The sequence below is a fragment of the Oryza sativa genome, chromosome 8 (assembly GCF_034140825.1).
Source record: "Oryza sativa Japonica Group chromosome 8, ASM3414082v1".
Classification (NCBI taxonomy): domain Eukaryota; kingdom Viridiplantae; phylum Streptophyta; class Magnoliopsida; order Poales; family Poaceae; genus Oryza; species Oryza sativa.
In genome coordinates this window covers 16,940,425-16,950,361 of record NC_089042.1, presented here as the reverse complement: position 1 = coordinate 16,950,361, position 9,937 = coordinate 16,940,425, and the positions used below count along the sequence as shown (strand labels likewise).

Genomic DNA, 9,937 nt, shown 5'->3' with positions numbered 1-9,937 from the left:
CGTCACATGGAAGGCGAAGCCCAACGGCGAAGAAAGTAGTAAAGACAACCGTTCGTCTGTCGCCGGGCGAAGGGACAACAGCTTCACCCCCGTAAGTTGCCAGACGCTCTGCAAGGACGCCAGTAAGGACGAACTCGGTTAGGTCAGACTCCTTGACAAGGGACTTGCCAAGGTAGCACGACCACCCTTCGCTGAGTACCGGGGTCTTCGCCGGTCGACCCGGCCTTGGTAGGCTTGCGTGGAGCCATCGAGTCCGTGGCAAAAAGGAGGTCGAGGGTGAAAGAGTATGAGAAGGTCGAAGCAGCCAGCGTGAGCGCACAGCGGTGGAAAAAGGCTAGAGCAGGAGCTAGGGCTGAGAGCACGGGAGCGTGACGGTGGTAAAAGTGAAAAGCGCGTGGGGGGGGGGGAGCGGAGACCTGGGGTAGGGTTATGTAACCCCATCGCGCGACGGTTCGGCTCCCACCCAATCAGAGCTTGACACGTGTCTAGGGGTAGACGAAACGGTAAATTCCCATCGGGCCGGGGTCAAACAGTAAAGGGCCGAAAGCAACGATAGCGCGGCCCACAGGGCCCGTCACTATTCATAGTAGTACAAACTGTAACCTAACCACTTCGCCACTCATTGGCGAAACAAGAAGGAAACTTCCCTCAAAATTTTTTTGTTAACACAAGAGGACAAGTTTTTTCCTTTCATAGGTACATAACATAGGTTTCGGCAGGAACATCGGCCGAAAGGGGGTGTCTGATGGTACACCACACGACTTGCACAGTCTTGGCCAAAGCTCCTTACTCACCCTTGCCCGTGATGGGCTTGTTGGAAGCATACCACGAGGACCTTCGACCGGGCCTACCGAAACCAAAGATGATCGAAAGCACGAGCTGGAAGCAAGCGGCGAAGATCGGAGAGACGGCGTGGGCGAAGGCCACATGGCGAAAGACGTAGCGTGGAGCCTACAAGCCTCGCCAAAGACAGACCTCACCATGGGAGACTCGGTCGAAGGTCTAAGGCGAAAGCCTTGCCACGAAGGGCACAGCTTTTGCCAGGCATCGGGTCTCACTAGAAGGAGGCTCAGCAGGCCGACACACCTTCCGAAGTTTTCGCCAGTTGCTGGGCTGAAACACTTGGCCCGCTAAGGGCCCATATAAGCAAAAGACACTGTATACCCATGAAGATATCCCTATCACAAGGGTAACTATGTAAATTCCCCTGTAAACCCTAGACCCTAAAAGAGGGAGTCTGTAATAGGGCTATAAGTAGCCCCCTAGGACAATGTAACAGGGGGATCCAAAAAAATTTTTACTAAGCAATACAATTGTCTTTACTTCCAACTACTGTTGAGAGAGCCACGTCTTTCGACGTGACTCAGTTGTCCATTCGACAACACATACCTATGCCGTGGGCCAGAAAATTTATCATTGATAACTGGAAATTCCAAGGCAACATCTAAGCTAGTTAAGTATTTGCCTGCAACAGTCCTTGTTTTTAGGTTCAATTTCCATTCATACAATCGAGAAAAATTCTCTTCATTTGGTTCTGGACTGGAAGTATCCTTAACCATGTTCTTCCGCCTTGGACCCATAATCGCAGAACTTAGAGTATGCAAGGATAACCCACAAACAGTGAAATACACATAGATTGGAGATACATTGGAACCATTTACAAGTGACAACTTTTAGGAAGGTTTACAATTCTTTATATATGTAAAAGATTTGAGTGCTTGATGTGGGTGAGAAATTGACATTGAGTTTCTATACTGCTTTAAAAGAGAGTAGTAGTGGTGGTGAGTGGTGAATCTGCCACCACCACCCCACCACCAAACTCTCCAAATCTCTGATACGTGGGACCACTGTCCACCCCCTCTTCAAATAGTTGTATAGAGTCTAATGTACAAAACAATTGAGTCCGCTTGAAAATTTTTACGGCTAAAATATAAATCTATATTCCTTTAAAAGATAAATCTATATTCCTTTAAAAGATAGTTGTGGTCCCCATCACCAAATTCCCTAAATTTCTGATGTGGGACCACTGTCCACTACTTGTATAAAGTCCAAGGTACAAGTCAATTGAGTCCGCTTGAAATTTTTTACGGCTAAAATATAAAAAGATGAAAAATCTCTCACTAATTCTAAAATTAAGTTCTAAAATTCAAAATAGATTTCTTCTTTGCAATGTGCCGATGTGATATTTTTAATTCCGTAACAGCACACGGGCATTTTGCTAGGCACAAGAGAAACAGGTAGTCATCGAGCTGCTGCTTTAGCTATTTGATCTCTATCTGACTATCTGAGTTACTCAACTATTGCTTACTAGTAATATGCCCGTGCTAAACGCTATGGTGCAATTATATTTGTTTTTAATAATTTTTAGAATTTCTTGTTAGCAAAAAAATATTTTTATATGGTCTGTGATGTGCATGTGAGCTTTAAATCAATTAATGCCGTACATCAAATATATTTCACGTAAATTTGTTTCCTTGCACGGTATTCATGTTGTTTTCTATTCCTCAACTGTCAATCTTCATCATTAATTTTACCTGTGGTTTTTTTTGCAAAATGAAACAGAGAAGAACGATTCATATATCACTTATATATGTACTAAGGGGTAAGCACTAATATATATGATATCTTTCCATTTCACTACACCGTTTGGTTATTGGTTATATCTCCAAATACAATTCTCGGTCCACCACCAAACTGATTTTTATCCATACTTACCTAATCGACAACATATAAGATTAGTAATCCAACTCATATTTACAAATACTTCCAGATGCACCATTTAGGTACAAATATGGATCAAAATAAATGAACTATACAGCACACCGGCAACCATGTAACGGATTCTTAATAAAATATGCATAGATAAGCCCACCTCACAATTGCTTATTAACATGTGCTCTATATTAAACACCATAGTAATATCTGACACCATATAGTTTATTTACAGATTCAAGTGCAGAAAACACTAAATATGCATCCATGATGCTAAAAAATATTGATTATACAAACAAATTGGAAATATGAGCTCTGAGTCTTGTATGTTCAGAAGCTAGGAAGGAATCAATTTGGAAGTACTTGAATGTTAAATGACACTGAAAAATGTACCATAAACAAAAGAAATGGCAAGTACAGGGCATGCTCTTTATAAGTGGTCATGACATCAAAATAGCAAAATTCTTAATGACAGTACCTATCTCACTAATTTATCTCTCGATACAACTGGAGAGAAGGTGACACAGCTTTAGCTCCCCAATCACTCTATCCATTGTATATGAGAAACAACTAAACGAATCAGTATAGAAAATCACAAGCATCTTTCATAACAGTAAATCCACATGCAGAGATGCGTAAATTACAGTGAAATTCCCAGATTAATTCCCATATCTCGTTAAGCTGCATTGCCAGTGGCTAGGGGTGAAAACGGTTCGGAATTTTTCCGGATTCCGGACCTGTTTTCGGAAACGGAATCAGCCGGTCGGAATTTTTTCGGAATTTCGCGGAAACGGAATCGAAAACGGAAATATTTTTTCGGAAACGGAATCGAATATGATAATACCAGTTTCCGTCGGAACTCGGAATCGGTCGGAAAAATTCCGGAAAGTTTGTCGGAATTTCCGAAGTTAAAAAGGCCCATCCAAATAGTCCATAATTCCTCCCCAAGTTCCCAGCCCAACCCAAGTCCCTAACTGGCTAACCCTAGAGAGGAGAGAGAGAGAGAGAGATCGAGAGAGGCGGCGCATCAGAGATCGAGAGAGGCGGCGGCGGAGCGGCGCATCCAGGGGTCGAGAGCGCCACCGCTGGCCGCCTGGCCGCCGTCCTCGGCTAGTCGGCTCTCTCGCTCCGTCCTCGCCCCCACCATTTTCGCCGCCGCCACCACCACAGACGACGCCGCCGACGCGGACGACGCCGGCCACTGGCCACACCGTCGATGCCGGCTACCCACTAAATCACGGAAAAAAATAAAATTCCAAAAAGAATTCAAAAAAAGAAACCCTAGCCGTCGCCCAAGCTCGCCGCCACCTGCCCCCGCCTCCTCGTCGTCGTCGGCGGCGGAGGTGAGGAGGAGATGGCGGTGGCGCCACCGCCCGAGGTCGCCGCTACTCTTCACCCGAGGCCGCCGTCGGATTCGGGCGGGACGAGGTCCGCCGCCGCCGGATCCGGGCGGGACGAGAACCGTCGCCGCCGGATCTGGCCCGTTGCCTCCTCGTCGTCGTCGGCGGCGGCGGTGAGGAGGAGATGGCGGTGGCGCCCCCGCCCGAGGTCGCCGCTACTCTTCACCCAAGGCCGCCGTCGGATTCGGGCGGGACGAGGTCCGCCGCCGCCGGATCCGGGCGGGACGAGAACCGTCGCCGCCGGATCTGGCCCGTCGGCTCCTCGTCGTCGTCGGCGGCGACGGTGAGGAGGAGATGGCGGTGGTGCCGCCGCCCGAGGTTGCCGCCCACTCTTCGACCGAGGTCGCCGCCCCCGCCACCGCCAGCTCCAGGCCGGAGCCCAAGGCGGCCGAGCAGTGCCGCCGCCGCCGCCGCCAGCTCCCGCCACCGCCACCGCCGCCCTAGGAGGAGTGGAGAGGAGAGAAAGAGAGTTAAGGAAAGAAAGAGAGTGAGGGGAGAGGATAGAAAGAGAGAGAGTGGAGGTAAAAATATCTGGATAGGGAGAGAGAAGAGGAGATGAAAAAATTTGAAGCGAGGAGGAGGGAAAAACAATTAATTTTAAAATATTAAAACTTTGAATCGAATTTTATGATATTAAATGAACTTGTGTGAAAAAGTTATCAAAAATAAAGTTGTAGAACTCGTTAAGATCTACCAATTTTCTTTTGGTCATTTCTCCATCCGAGTTTGATTGGACTATATAAAGTTTGAATTTTAAAATATAAGAAATTCAAATAATTTTTCGGGTAGTAAATGATTTCAAATGGGAAAGTTGTCAACAACAAAGTTGTATAACTCATCAAGATCTACAACTTTAGTATTGGTTATTTTTCTATATGACTTTGTTTGAACAGTTTGAATTTGAATTTCAAATTATGATAACTTCGAATAACATTTTTAAGTATTAAATGATTTCAACTGAAAAAGTCATCAATAACAAAGTGGTATAACTCATCAAGATCTATAACTTTTATTTGGGTCATTTCTTCATCCGATAAAGTGATTTATAAGATCGTTCACAAAATATACATATCTCTTATATAGTTTATAGACTATAGGAGATATATGTAAATTTTGTGAATAATATTACTATCACTTTATCGGATGAAGAAATGACCAAAATAAAAGTTATAGATATTGATGAGTTATACAACTTTATTGTTGATGACTTTTTCAGTTGAAATCATTTAGTACTTGAAAATATTGTCTGAAGTTGTTATAATTTGAAATTCAAATTCAAATTATAGAAACAAAGTCATATAGCAAAATGATCAAAACAAAAGTTGTAGATATTGATGAGTTATACAACTTTGTTGTTGATGACTTTTTCATTTGAAATCATTTAGTATTTAAAAATGTTGTTTGAAGTTGTCATAATTTGAAATTCAAATTCAAATTATTGAAACAAAGTCATATAGCAAAATGACCAAAACAAAAGTTGTTGATCTTGATAAGTTATACAACTTTGTTATTGACTTTTTTTTCATTTGAAATCATTTACTACCCTAAAAAATATTTGAATTGAGAGGAAGGAGGCATTATAGACTTCTCGGCGAGGGAGGAGCAAAAGGGCTGGGCCGGCGGCCCGAAGAGGGAGGAGGGGAAGGGGAAGCCGGCCCGTGGAGGGAGAGAGAGGCTGCGGGCTGCGGGCTAATAGTGTATACTTTATACCTTATACCATGGTATTTTGCTGTAATTTTTTTAGAATATTTGTTATACAAATTATATGAAGTTATAGAAGAATATATTTTGCTGTTGAGACTTACCAATTAGACTTCATATAATTGTGTTTTATAATGAATTGTTGACTGTTAAAACTTGAGAATTGAACTTCACAAAAGTTTGAAGCTCAGTTTGAGGGGTTTCTGTATTCCGATAAATTTTCGTTACCGTATCCGCACCGGTTCGTTTTCGCTCTGTTTTCGATTTCGATAATATTCGTTTCCGTTTTCGTTTCCGGGGTTTCCGATTCCGATTCCGATTCCGAAAAAAATATGGAAACGAAAACGATAAAGGTTGTTTCCGTCCGTTTCCGTACCGTTTTCACCCCTACCAGTGGCAATGTAATATAGGATGTCTGGCAATGTAATACAGCCCACCTCATAGGATCTGTGGCCATGTAATATAGGCCATGACCTGGATTACTAACAGATCAAAGACCCCTTGATGGCTGGGATATTACCTTGTGACACAAAAGAGAGATCATGCTATTTTGTCTAAATAGCAAATATGGGGTAAATAAATGAATAAATTTCAGAAGTGAAATAACCCTACCAAAGGTAGCTAAACAACAGAAGAAATTTCTCTTAAACGAAGTCTAGTTAGCAATACCAACAGCAAGTAACATGAACATTGATGGAGGAAAATCAAGATGATTATTGTTCATAAAGTGATCACCTGTACATAAATAGAATCGAAAACCACCACGAACCTCATGAGATGGTACCTGCCAAGTCACAAAAAGGAGTGGAGCAAGCAGTGAAGCATGGGAATAGGACTAAACCTGGGCTGAGAAAATATTATCTAATTGTTTGCTCATGAAATCTCAACCCCTTTTGATTATGTCAAGACATATCTTCTCATTGATTATGTCAAAAATAATAAAGGTAAAGAGAATGTTAGTAAGGTAATATCTCCACTAATTAATCAATAGGAAAGTTTTTTTTTTTAAAAAAAATCAATAGGTCAGTTGGCATTTTTAATTACAGAAGCACTACAAAAATCTGCTCAGTTTTCAGCTTGGGGAGACACCTATTATAAGTCCCTCGTATTGTCGAACTCAGCCATTGCCCATAAATCCTACACTAAATGTAAATTTACATACAGAAAATGTAAATTTAGTTGCTACTGACTATATGCAGATTTCATTTCGTTCTTGAGTAAGTTCTGTCATGAAAAGGACCTGCAATTAGCACGAGGAGATGTATTCCGTTTATTAGTTGACTATGAATACTTGTACCTACAGCCAGCCAAGTCAGGCACTGAACTGCAACTGTCCCCTCCAGTTGCCAATTCTCGTTTAGTCAACATGCCATGCAAGTTAAACGAACAGTTACCAAAATGACCAAATATATATTTAGTTTCTTTCACATAGAAACATAATTGTTATGTAAATCAAAATGTATCTTAAGAGCATATGAGATGGTATACAACAGAAAAATCTCTTTTCATTACCAAAGGGACATAAAAATCATTTAGTTGAGCCAGCCTGATGCAAAAACTCACTGTTTTCCCTTTTTCTCACTTACTGTCATGTTAAGTCCTAAGGGCTGAGTGCACGCTACCAAACCCTATATAGATTAAAGAATCAAATATCCCCAACCTAGCTCGACAACTCGAGCATTGAAGTTTCCTGGAATGATGGAGGTATACCAAAATGAACTATCATTTAGATAGAGAAACCAACAGGCACATGAATCATGCACGCAGATTACCTCGTAGTGTGGAAGCCTGTGTACTCCTCACTCCTACCGGCCATGAGCAACTGATCCGGCCAAGACCCCCCTCGATACTGTCACATTAGCCGGTTTCATAAAAAGCATGAGATATTCTTCTGTAGTTGTTTGTCTACAAGCAGTCGAAGATGATATGGAAAATGTAAAGTTTTGATGGTAAAAGAGCCATAGTTTAAGAATGTTCAATGAATCCAAATTCCATCCAACCAAAAATCTAAAACTGCATGGATAAGCCTTCAACTTCTGGAATTTTAGCATCTAAAACTACTAAAATGTATTGAAAGATTTTTCTAACTCTCAAGAACAGTAGAGATAAATTATAAGGGTTTTCTCATAATCAAATATTCCAATTATGATGGTGTCAGGTTTGAAAGCACTCATATTAATGAGGTAATATACATTTTACATAAAAAAGAAGTGAACATTCATGTCCATATGTTACATATTTCAGTAGCATCAAATATCAGCTTAACAGTACCATACATTAGCATCATTAAACAATACTTACCTCAATGAACAGGGTCGAGGAACGTGCTACTCTACTTTCGAGAGGTTTTTACAAACATGTTTGAGATGTTTGCTTGTCAGGTACAGTAAACCACTAAGGACTTCAGATTTTGGATTAGAGTTTTGCATCACAGATATCCATGCACAGTGAACAATGTTTAATAATGAACAATGGGGATTTGGTCAACAAAGGGGATAAAGCCATTATGCATCTCTATGAATGAACCATAACATGCCACGTATGCCTCCTATTGTACAGGAACGGGATCGAGAAGCACTCTTACCTTGTTCGCAGGCAGGATCGACGGCTTGCAGGGTTGAGGAGCCCTGGGATCAGTGGCAGCGCGAGGGACTCGAAACCGGTTCGCCTTCGAGGTCGGGACGGCGATGGAGCGACGGCGCTGATGGGGCTGCGGGCTGCGGCGGCGTGGAGTGTCGATGGAGGGCAGGCCCGACCTCGCCTCCTCCAGCCGTCACGCGGAGTCTGCCGTCTATGGAGGGCAGGCCCGACCTCGCCTCCTCCAGCCGTCGCGCGGAGTCACGCTGCCATGGCGGAAACAGACGGTGATGCGGCTGAGAACAAAATATGCACCTTATTCGTGAATTTCAATTGTAGGGAGTTTTCTATGTGAATTAAAGCAAATGGATACGCACCTACCTACTATGTTGTGATGAATATAGGAGTATAGGGCTACCTTGTAAACACTGTCCATGCACTGCAGACCATGAAACAGAAGAGAATCATCCAGGAACAGCAACAGAGACCCCCCAAAAAAACATCAATTAGTTAATACAATTCACTTGGGCAGGTTACCTAAACATTAAGAGTGATAGAAATAGTTATTATTTTGGTAATTAAATTGCCACATGCGTAAAATACCACCACGGTTAATTTTGTGAAAATCAGAATTCTATCAGAAGATTTGTGCAGAACCTTGTTCAAATGGATTCAGACAATCTGTAGGCCTATTAGAACTGAGAGCAGAAAAACCAAGAAAGATAAAAGGGGGAAATTCACAACTCCTATATCTGCGTGGAGACGATGGCCAGAATCCTGATCCCGGTGTTAACACGATGTGGGGCAGCAGGCCGCCGGCATGGGTAGCGTGGGGTCGACGCGGACGGCGGTGGAGGCAGCGATAGCGGCGCGCGAAAGGAGGATCGGCGGCGGCGGTGCGTGGACGAAGGACCGGCGGCATGGGCAGCGTGGGGTCGGCGCGGACGGAGGTTGTGGCGTCGTCGCGGATAGAGGGGGTGGTGGCGACGTCTTCCTGGCCGCGGAGGGGGCCAAGAGAGGAGAGCGCGAGGAACGGGCCGGTCTGCAGTGGGACGACGGCGCCCCTCCCCTCCCCTCCCATGCTCTGCTTGCAACTCGCGATATGGGGATCGGAGCGGAGGGGGCGATGCGGGCGACGACGCCGGTCTAGAGCGGCCTGGAAGGGGTGGCGGCCTTGCGGGATTTGTGCGGAGATCGCGGGTGCGGCGATCAGGGCGGCGACGCGGTTAGGGGAGGGAGGGAGGAAGGTGAGAGGGCGTGCGGATTGCGGGATGAGGGGGAGATCGATGTGCGTGGGGCTGGGGAATGCAGAGGTGGGGAGGTGGAGATGATCTGATGCGTTGGATTTTACACGGATGATCTGAACCCTTGAGTGATGAATGAAAGAATGAGGGTAATTATTTGTTGAACTATAGGGTATGGTAGATAGATGCTCCTTCCTTTGAACACATATTTACTGTAGTTCAAAATTGCAGTGGACCTGTGTCTAACCGAGATCACCTTCCTCGAAGCAATTGACAAGATGGAATGTGCAGAATGGTTCTACA

At 43.9% G+C, this 9,937-nt stretch overlaps 1 long non-coding RNA gene across 4 annotated transcripts; it reads right to left on the bottom strand.

Moving 5' to 3' along the window:
• Positions 1–2,879: 2,879 nt before the first annotated feature.
• Positions 2,880–9,663, bottom strand: LOC4345382 (uncharacterized). 4 transcript variants are annotated; one of them, XR_010734551.1, is made up of 6 exons: positions 9,135–9,663; positions 8,768–8,829; positions 8,398–8,656; positions 7,586–7,662; positions 6,205–6,597; positions 2,880–3,408 (listed from the first exon to the last, which is right to left on the bottom strand). It is a non-coding gene; the product is annotated as an uncharacterized lncRNA (long non-coding RNA). The 4 variants fall into 4 exon arrangements; XR_001548517.3 differs by lacking the exon at positions 9,135–9,663 and having other exon boundaries at positions 8,768–8,918; XR_003238277.2 differs by lacking the exons at positions 2,880–3,408; positions 6,205–6,597; positions 9,135–9,663 and adding an exon at positions 7,204–7,503 and having other exon boundaries at positions 8,768–8,967.
• Between the last annotated feature and the right edge of the window lie 274 nt (positions 9,664–9,937).